Genomic DNA, 10,993 nt, shown 5'->3' with positions numbered 1-10,993 from the left:
AACATTTGAAAATTTCAGAGGAATGTGGGGAAAATATGAAGTAGAGTTGAATGAAGAAAATAGAAAGAATCAAATTAACAATAAACCCACAACTTCAGCTATATAAAGTAATAATAATCTACAAATATCTGAAAAAAATAGAAACAAAGGAATTTAGTAGGAGACACAGAAACAAAATAAATAGAACATTTTTGTTCTTGGCATAATGCCTGATATGCAGGAGAACCTAATAAATATTTATTATATTGTCCAATATTATAAATGTTTGGGGACTACTAGATTGAGCAGTGGAAAGAGTGCCGGGCCTGGAGTCAAAAAGCCTAAATTCAAATGTAGCCTCAGATTCTTCCTAGCTGTGTGATCTTAGGCAAGTCGCTTAACCCAAGGGGTTTGCATTAGTTTGCTCATCTGTAAAATGAGCTTGAGAAGGATGTGGTAAACCACTCCAGTGTCTTTGCCAAGAAAGTTCCAAATTAAGGCATGAAAAATCAGACAATTTAAAGTATAAACTCCTTTAAGGTAGGGGCCATTTTATTTTTGTAAAATTTAGCACAGTTCTGGCTAATCTGAGTAGATAGATAGATAGAGGGGATAGATGATCAACGAATTGATATCTATCTCAAGGCTTACTATACATATACCTTCACATATATGTATACACCCACACCCACACATACACACACACACACACACACACACACACACACACACATATATATATATATATATATATATATATATATACAATAATTCTTCATATACATATTTACAAAAATATTATGGATTTTAGTTAATTATAAATTAAATTATATGCTACACACCCCAAATATGCCTATATGTATATAATACATATATAGCAAGCCTTTATATGAAATGTATATGTGTGTATATACACATATACATATGCAGTAAGCTTTTATATATTATTTATGTTATATATAAATAGCATGTATATATTTATGCATATATATAATAAAAACTGACTTGTCAGTGCATTACAAATTTTTGTGAATATAATTTTGTTGACGAGTTTCTTAGTAAATCAGACATTTGATCCTCTTCCTATAGTGGCTTTGCTATATTAATCCCCCCAGATACCATTTCCATTTCCCTGTTTGCCTTTCCTCACTCTTCAAATCACCTAATAAAAACTAATAAAAAGTACTTAGGATAAAGAATCCCTCTAAAGGCAGCTCTTTAATCCTTCTATCTGTGCAAACATGGCTCAGTCCCTGTTTTACATCTCTGGATTTCCGCAGTTCTAGAAGTTACCTGGTGGAGGTTAAGAAAATGTGAGATACAATTACTTATTCCAATGCTGAAGGCTTGAAATTTACTCTAGGAATTAAACCTCTTATTTTTTCCTAATAAAATCAGAGAGCACTTCTCTCAAAGCCTCACCCAGACAAGTAGGAAAACAAGCCACAAAGTTCTTTCCCTCAGATGAGTGGTCTGGAAAAAAGGGTTATGGGGAAAAACTAGAGTAAGAATCAAGTTGGTTCAATTAAAAAAACAAAACAAAACAAAACATGTATTGAGTGTCTACTGTGTACAAAGCACTATGGTAAAGGAAGAGTGTGAATAGCAATAGTTTCCTGGCCTTGTGGGCAATCTAATAGAGCCATGGCACATACACAAATAATGAATGAGTCAGTCAATAGAAATTAAATATTAAGCATATTATCTGCCAGGCTCTGTGCTAAGCACTGGGGATACAAAGAAAGGAAAAAATGTAGTTTTCTACACTCAAGGTATTCACAATCTAATAAATATTTGTTATTGTTTGCTATTCTCTTGTTTTCATATTCTCTTATGCCCCAATTGGGATTTTTTTGGCAAAGACACTGGGGTACATTGCCATTTCTTTCTCCAGCTCATTTTATAGATGAGGAAACTGAGGCAAACAGGGTTAAATGACTTGCTCAGAGTTACACAATAAGTGTCTCAGGCAAGTTTTTGAATTCAGGAAGAGAAGTCCTGACCCCAAAACTTGACACTCTATCCCCTGTATCAGCTAGCTGCCCACTAAGTTGTCATAGCTGTTGTAGTGCTAAGAGGACTTTAATTATCTGGACATCCAGGACTGACTGACTTTCTCTTTCTTTCTCTCTCCCCTTCCCCCTCCCCCACCATCTCTTTTTCTCTTGTAATGTAGGAGAAACTGAGCAAGACAGAGATTAGAGAACAATTTAATAATTTATTTAATGGGGAGATTTACTGGGACCAAATGGATCCACAGTTGGTCTCAGGGCTGAAGGAGACTATTGTCTCAAAGAATCCAGCCCTGAATGTCCAAAATGGAAGGACTCTTTTATAGGGTAAACAAGAACAATGACATATTAGGGGAGTTTACCTGGATGGGGATGACCTAATGGGGGGAGGCACCTAGGATAACGTGATGGAGGGAGGTAGTATCGAGGCTACTGATATTCTAATGATGTCTAAAATGGATAAAGACCTTTATCCCATCAAGCATTAAAAGGGAATGTCCTATAGCCTAAAGTCTAAGATATAAGACCTTTATCCTAACATTAAGAGGAATGGTTATAACCTGAGGCAGAGTAAACTGAATAGGACAATTAGGGAAAACTGTGACCTTTATCCTAACATTAAGAGGAATGGTTATAACCTGAGGCAGAGTAACTGAATAGGACAATTAGGGAAACTGGATCAGGACATTAAAAGAGAACTGTGGCACAACACTCTCTGTCTCTCTCTCTTCTCTGTCTCTCTGTCTCTCTAAATCTGTCCTTTCTGTCTCTCTTCCCCTTTCTCCACCTAGCCAGTTGGATGGATAAATGGCATATATATATATACATATATATATGCATAGGTATTGTGTGTCCTCTATTTGTGACATATATGTAGAGTTTATATTATGTATGCATATGTATTATGTGTATAGACACACACATATAGAAAGAGAGGGGGTGGGAGTGGTGGGTAGGTAGCCTGAAGAAACTATGGATGAAAGTTTCACAATATTGCAGAGGAGACAGCAACAAAAAGCATTCCAAAGGAAAAAAAGAGCAAGAAAGCAAAATGACTTTTGATGAGTCCTTTACAAATAGTTGAGGAAAGAAAAAAAGGGAAAGGGAAAAGATATATCCAACTGAATGAAGAATTCCAGAGAATAGCAATGTGTAGGACAAGACTACAGGCTCAAATAAATTAAGGAGATTTCTCAAGGCAAAAAGCAGAAAGGAATTTTTATTATGATCTCCTGAGAAAAAGGCATCTCCTTCCCCACATAAGTAATTAGGCAAGGAGAGGCAAGGGCCCAGTTAGCAGACAAGAATTATATAGGGGCTTGGGCTAACACTCCCTATAGGCTGGATCTTTGCCCTGATTATCCAGGCCAAATGACCTCACATTTCTAAGTCATATATGAGGAAAAAACTTTTCAAACCCAATCATATCTTTTAGGATTACTAAATTACCTCATATAGAAGTTTTCAATGCTAAACGTGGCCCCCAACTTAGTCTTACAAATAAAAGGTCCCACTCCTTGTAAACCATATGATTTTTTGGAGAGAGAAACCTGGCCCTGGGGCCCCAGCTGACCTTCACTCAGTCTTTAGAAACACGGTCTCCATCTTGTGAGGACAGCTTTCATAGTTTTACTTCATTTAGTTCCCCCTCTCTCTTTCATGACTTGAAAAGCTTCGCCCACCAGAGTTTTATACAATTCTTCAAATTCCTGGTCGACTTCATCTTTGGAGTCTGACATACCCTCCTAGGCTCCAGTTCCCACTCCATAACAGAAAACATGTTTCAAAGGGGACACCATTGATTGCACTAATCCCATGATTATACCTTCTATCTTGATGATTTTTCAGAGTTTTGTGAATGACATTGGTAATAAGTTACATCATAGAGGTGGAATATAACTGTACTGAGGGCTATCAGGAGAAAACCATAGAGCCTGTTTTCCAACAGGCTCTTCCAAAGCAAGATGATTATATTTTTTTACCAAGGCAATAGTATTTTTCTCCTGGAAAACATATCTTTTTCTCATGGGGAAATTAGCTATGAAATCACCCAGATAATTTTTTTTTCCTTTTCTTGCTTCTTCATTCTAATCATTTTTGGATAATACAGATTGGGAATAGAAGGGGCCTCCCCAAGTGCTATAAGGATAGCCTTCCACAGACATCTCTTTCCTGATAGTAGTTTTTCTTCTTGGGCTCAGGTAGCTGGGCTTACATATCATCACAACCAGTTATGACACCCATTATTGGAGTAGGTAACCTTTCACAAATGCCTATCACAAGTCAGCAACAACAGAGATGTTAAGATAGACAAAACATGCACCTAGCAACAGATGAATGATTACTCATTTACTTACTTTAAGATATAATAAACCCTTTTTTTTTTTTTAAATGATGCTCATGGATTCTACTGACCATTTTGTCCCTGATTATAAAAAACTTTCCTATTAGAGAAAAAAAGCAGGGACATGATAGCATCCAAATAAGTCCTTCAGGTCTTGACCTGAGAAACACATACAGGATATAAGATAAAAACATCCTTAACTCAGTTTTTACTTCAGGTAATTGTCCTAATTTTAATAATTCCACCTTAAGTCAGACTCAGGAATAATCAGGTGGGTTTCTTATCCAAAAGAAACACCTCTGGGAAATTGAGTCAAAAAGGATCCTACCTTAAACAGAGGCCAAGATCACCTTTTCTAATTAGTTTCCCAGATATTAACTTCCACCTGTAAACAATTTTCTTCTAGTAGTTTGTGACATACTCCTTTCAGATGGTGGATCACTGGCTTGATGATTTATTAGACAGTCCTACCTGAATTTAAAACTCAAATAATATCAGCTACTATCTGGATTTTATCTCCAGTAGCAAATCTCATTAATCAAGGTTTTCAGATGAAATCTAGCTCTCAAGGATCATATATCCTAAAAAAAGTATTGACTATGACCTTATATCGATAACAGTAAGAGATTCATTTTTAGAAGGTTCACAGCTTATCTTTCATATCTAAGTAGATGGTTTTTAAAAAATCATTTTGCTTTTTAAAATGTCCAATACATAGAAAAAATTCTAAATTACATATTGTCCCATAATAGAAAACATGTTTCAAAGGGACAAAAGGCAAAAAAACTATTATTCTCAGAGTCCTCTTTAAATAATGGGTATAATTTTAAGATGATTCAATACAACCAATTAAAAACTCATACGGAATATAGAATATCTGGATTTCACATAAAAACATTAAAGTTGAGGAATTTTTTTTTTTTGAAATATAAGTAACAGATACAACACGAATATTGTTAAAATTCCTCTAGGCACAAACATTCCCATCTCCCACCAAAACATTCCTAATTGCAAAATCAATTTTAGAGATTATATATAAAATTGTCCTTAATAGACCATTCATTCTTGAAGTTTCTTCTAGTGTTTCTTCAGCTTTCAGACTGCAGTCTCAGTCATCTGTCAAGTCTGGTAAGCTTCCTTCCCACTCTGCTTCTTGTAAGACATAGTAAGGGCTCACTTTCCTGCAAACTGCAAACTCCAAAGGTGTTGCCTGGGTCAGCAATCCTTGTTTTCCTAAGGGCTAAAAAAGGGATGAGGACATGATCAGTATATAATTCCTTAAAAAGTTATCCTTTGTTTCAAAAGAGTGTCCTTTCCCTTTCTTCTCCCAAATAGAATAAAACCAATCTTAAATGAGGAGAGTCCCCAGGTCACTTAAGGGGACAGTTCTAATTCTTTAACAAAGCAATAGGCAAAGATTTGGTCCAAGGCAATCTAGTCTCTAACCTCAATTTTAGTAATCGTTTTCTTAAGAATCTGATTAATTCTTTCCACCAGATGACGGCAGATGCCCAGATATGTAACAATTGCCACTCAATTTTGCAATCCTTCCCATTATTTCTTATAAATCTTAAAAGCAAAATATGTTTCTTTATCAGAATCAATTATCTCTACCAATCCATACTTAGGTACAATTTTGTTTCCAATGTTACTTCACTAACCCCTTTTAGCAGCAGAGCTCAGAGGAAAAGGTCCCACCCATCCCCTTATATCTCTGTTACACCACTGGTGTCATTTCATTAAAGCCTAACCTAAATATTCTGGGATACCTCCTCAATATTTTTTATTTATTTTTAGACATGTCACACACTTTCAGATACAATTTGTTCTGCAATTACACGCCAAATGTCCTTGCTTTTACAAGATTAATATTCTAAATAGCTTTTGGATCAAATTTCACAAAATTTATGGCACATATCTACCTGGACCGACAGAATGTTAAAAGCACGGCTCACACAAGTTTTTACAAATTACCCAAACATACAATTTAGCAAGCAAACATAGTAGCTTAAATATATTTCATCTAATTAGGAGATACAAACATGTGATTTCTTTAGGTAAGTTTCCTAGAGAACCAAAATTTTTTACCTTAAAATCAAATCAAATACAGATATAAAATTTCTAGTAAACAATACTAATAAACAATATCAATGCATACACTTCTTTTTTTTTTTAATAATTTTTTATTAGATATTTTTTTTTATAATATTATCCCTTGTATTCATTTTTCCAAATTATTCCCCCCCTCCCTCTACTCCCTCCCCCCATGATAGGCAATCCCATACATTTTTACATGTGTTTACAATATAAACCTAGATACAATACATGTGTGTAAAATACCATTTTTCTTGTTGCACAATCAGCATTAGATTTCGAAGGTACATGTAAACCTGGGCAGACAGATATTAGTGCTAACAATTTACATTCACTTCTCAGTGTTTTCTTCTCTGGGTGTAGCTACCTCTGTCCCATCATTGATCAACTGGAAGTGAGTTGAATGCATACACTTCTAAATTCGTATACCAGAATAAAACAAGTTTGTACTTTTAAAGTTAATAGTAATTATCCCCAACAATTTCAGAATCCAGTGTAAAAACACACAATCCCCAAAATTTAAGGTAGCAGAAAAAACTGCCCCAAAATCCAGTTTTCAAATCCTTTTCAAATCTAACCACAGGACTTAAAAGAAACTGACAGACTCTAAGACCCAGGGGGAAGAGAGTCAGAGAAATTTTTGATTTAGGTGTCCCGGCTACAGGTCTGTGGCCCAGTGGACTGTCTCACTCTCCTGTGCCAGAAAATGCTGGGGAGGGGGGTCCATATCAAAGATGTTGGTGCACCAATGCAAACCCCAGAGAATACAGGTCAGCCAGGCACACCTTCCTAGGCAAGATAGATTTCCACAAAATCTGAAAAGCACCCCTCCTTAGTCCTTTCAACTCAAGGGTTGATTAAAGGGTCCTCATAGGTAGGTGTTTTACCCTTCCATGCAATAAAAGTTACCTGACTGGTGCCATGGCCAATTCCTGCCACTTGGGATTTTGCCACAGAATTTTACTAATTTACTGACTTTCATACTTTTCATTTTGCCTCGAGTCTCTCCTCTTTGGGCCATTTGACCTCAGAAGCAGGGAAAGGTCCCAGAAGTTTCACAAGCTGCCTAAAAGCAAGGCAGGGCTCCCCATCCAGCTAGCTCTTGAGACCTTGCCCCACTCACCAGGGCCCACATGATCCTGGGACACCCCCATAAAACTATGTGGGACAAGACCACTGGCACAAATAAATCAAATAAATTAAGGAGATTTCTCACAACAAAAAAGGAAGGGAATTTTTATTACAATCTCGTGAAAAAGGGCATCTCTTTCCCCACATAAGCAAATAGACAAGGAGAGGCAAGGCATTATATAAGGGACCTGGGTTAAACACTCCCTATAGGCTGGATCTTTTGCCCTGATTATACAGGACATTCTAAGTCATAAATGAGGAAAAACTTTCAATCCAATCATATCTTTTAGGATTACTAGATTACCTTATATAGGAGTTTAAATGCCAACGTGGCTTCAATTTAGTCTCACAAAGAAAAGGTTCCACTCCTTGTAAAACCAAGTGAGTTTCTGGCCCTGGGGCCCCAGCTGACTTTTTACTCAGTCTTTAGAATACTGACTCCATCTTGTGAGACAAACTTTCACAGTTTTACTTCATTCAGCAAGGAAAGAGAAGGTTTTCTTAAATGAGCAGTGCAAAGAAAATAGAAGAAAAACAATAGAATGAAAAACAAGAGGTCTCCAAGAAAAATTAGAGATATTAAGAGAATATTTTCATGAAAAAAATGGATATGGTAAAAAAATAAATAGTAGAGCCCTTAAGAGAAGTAGAAGAAAACTTAGAAAAGGTGATAAGAATATACAGAATTATATACCGTGTTTTCCCCCGATAATAAGACCTATCCTGAAAATAAGACACCCACATACTCTTTAATATTCCGCTAAAAATAAGCCCCTCCCCCGAAAAATAAGCCCTATCGAAACTTACTATGAAAACGGTCCATCATGGTGATCCCCTGCGCTATAATGCTGCGTAGCGGTACCTTCAGTAAGCAGCGCCGCCCTCCCCCTCCCGGGTGAAAACGCATGTCGCGCTCCGAGCTGCAATCCAATCAGAGCTGCAGCAGTGAGCGCGTCATCCTCTTCTTCCCTGGTGATTTGCTTGCTGGCGCTACTGAGAGCAGCGCCGCGGAGTAGAGCTGAGACAGGACCATCTAAAAACTCGGTAAGTTCAGTAAGCGATGGAGAATAAAATAAGCACTCAGGGGGCATGATGGAGGCTAAAAGGGGCATGATGGAGGCTAAAATGGGCATGATGGAGGATAAAAGGGGCATGATGGAGGATAAAATAAGCCCTCCCCTGAAAATAAGCCCTCTGGTGTTTTTTAGTCCCAAAAAAATAATAAGACAGTGTCTTATTATCGGGGAAACACGGTAAGAAAGATCTTAACATCATCAATAACCAACATGATGTGGTTATTGATAAAGCATTTTATATCCTGGAGAATGAAGTCAAGTGCACCTTAGGAAGCATTGTTGTCAATTAAGCTGGTGGAGGTGATGGAATTCCAGCTGAGCTATTTAAAATTCTAAAAGATGATGGTATTAAATTGCCACACTCAATATGCCAGTAAATTTGGAAAACTCAGCAATGGCCATTGGATTATAAAAGATCAATTTACATCCCAAATCCCCCCCCTTTTTTTTTGAAAGCTGTTTGCCATTTACTCTTATACATCTTAGCATTACCTTTCTGAAGCATTGTTGGCTTATAATGACCCTCTAAACTTCATGTGCAATTAACTTTTGTACAAATTGTAGCATATTTTTCTTTCCCATGACAACAATTTAGAAGACTTCCTTGGGGGGAAAAAGAAATATAGACCTACATTAAAGGTTGTCATTAAATAGACTAAATAATAATTTCTTTCACAAACTGCCTGAATGAAACAAAAAATTTGGTTCTTGATTTATCATTCTACTAGGAAGTAAATTAATAATTTAAAAATAATTATGCCAAGTTTCAATATCCCACCAAAACTGCTGATAAATAGTAAGATCAAGAGTTCACCAAATTTTCTAGGATAGTTAGTGAAATAACAAAAAAGGCAAGTGATCCTTCAATAATTATCATAATGAAATCAAATAGCTCTGTACAGTGATTATTAAGAGTAATTAATATGCATATTCAGAACTGGGGCATGAAATTACTATGAATGTTCAGTTGAAGAAGAATGCATTTGACTTACATTTCCTGGCAAATGATTGAGAAGATATTATTATTCCCCTGAAACTGGGGAGATAAAACAAATATAAGTGACTGGAGAGAGATACTTATATATCAATCCTTCTTAATTAGATAAGGAAATGTGACAAAGTTATCACTGAAGTTATGTATTTAATATTTTACATGTAATTTATATATTTAAAAAACTTTTAAATGCTGTTGTTAATTTAAAAATATAAAGAATTCAAAGATAAGGCATTCAATATTTGAAAAAAGTACAAATTACAAAATGTATATTGTCTAGTCTGTCATAAAAACTTCACAGCAATATTATAAACTTGGAAAAAATATAAACAAGATATATTATAAATTTACATAGCAATAACTTAATTCATAGCATGCAATAAAAAATATGTTAATCAAGATATACAAGCTTTTAAAGGTTCTAAACTGAAGGCTTTTCTTTTTTTTTTTTTTTTTTTTTTTTTTTTTTTTTTGCAGACACATTAGGTATGCAAGTCCTTAAAACTGTGATACTTAAAATTTCTGGTAGTCTTTCTACTGAGAGGTAAATTATATACAATGTTGATGATGAGGATGAATAGAGCAGTTGTCTGTTATTAATCATTCCAGCTTTGGTCAACAATAGCTGAAACTCTTTTCTCATATTCTTGTTTGTTTTCCTGATAAAAATGCATCGTCTGGCTATTGGCAGGACTGTTGGGATTAAGTTCATCCAGCAGAGATTGAATTGATATTAAAATAGAGGGCACGATTCTGGAGAATATCTAAACATATGCTACCATCAGCATAGACATTTGGATGAAACATCTTTGATGAGAACCTACCCATGGAAGCTTTATTTGGATTCTCTTCTGAGAATTCTATTATGAGTTTAAAGGTACCATCCTTAAAGGATTTGCCTTATGGCCCAAGTATAATTGCATTCTACTTCATGATGTTTTCAGATGGTATGCTGCTGACACCCATATGTAGGTCTTTTGGCAATCCCCTGAAGTCCCAAATGAATCTCCTTCTGGCTGGAGGCATGATCCCCCCACTCCACTCCCTATTTCCCCCGGGGTCTGTGGAAGAGAATAGAGTCATGAGGTTTCCTTATATCCCAATCCTAAAGTTTTAAATTACTGAGCAGTTGTGCTTGTTTTCATCACCAGCAGTTATGTTTACAAGATTGCAAGTTAGACTTCAGCAACATACAAACCAAGAATTATCAGAAGGTTGGTTTTTGAAGAGGCAGAAGAACTAGAGACCAGATCTTCCCTGATTTATAAAGAAAGCAAGAGCATTTCAAAAAAAAAAAATCTATTTCTTCTTCCTTGGCTAGATTAAAGTCTTTGATTGTATGGATCACAACAAAATGTGATAA

At 35.8% G+C, this 10,993-nt stretch overlaps 1 pseudogene; it reads right to left on the bottom strand.

The window, feature by feature from the left end:
• Positions 1-10,226: 10,226 nt before the first annotated feature.
• LOC141549968 (ubiquitin-conjugating enzyme E2 B pseudogene) lies at positions 10,227-10,563 on the bottom strand (annotated as a pseudogene).
• Positions 10,564-10,993: the final 430 nt, after the last annotated feature.

The sequence above is a fragment of the Sminthopsis crassicaudata genome, chromosome 1 (assembly GCF_048593235.1).
Source record: "Sminthopsis crassicaudata isolate SCR6 chromosome 1, ASM4859323v1, whole genome shotgun sequence".
Taxonomy (NCBI): Eukaryota; Metazoa; Chordata; class Mammalia; order Dasyuromorphia; family Dasyuridae; genus Sminthopsis; species Sminthopsis crassicaudata.
The sequence above is the reverse complement of the archived record's forward strand: the minus strand, read 5'-3'. Positions and strand labels throughout refer to the sequence as shown.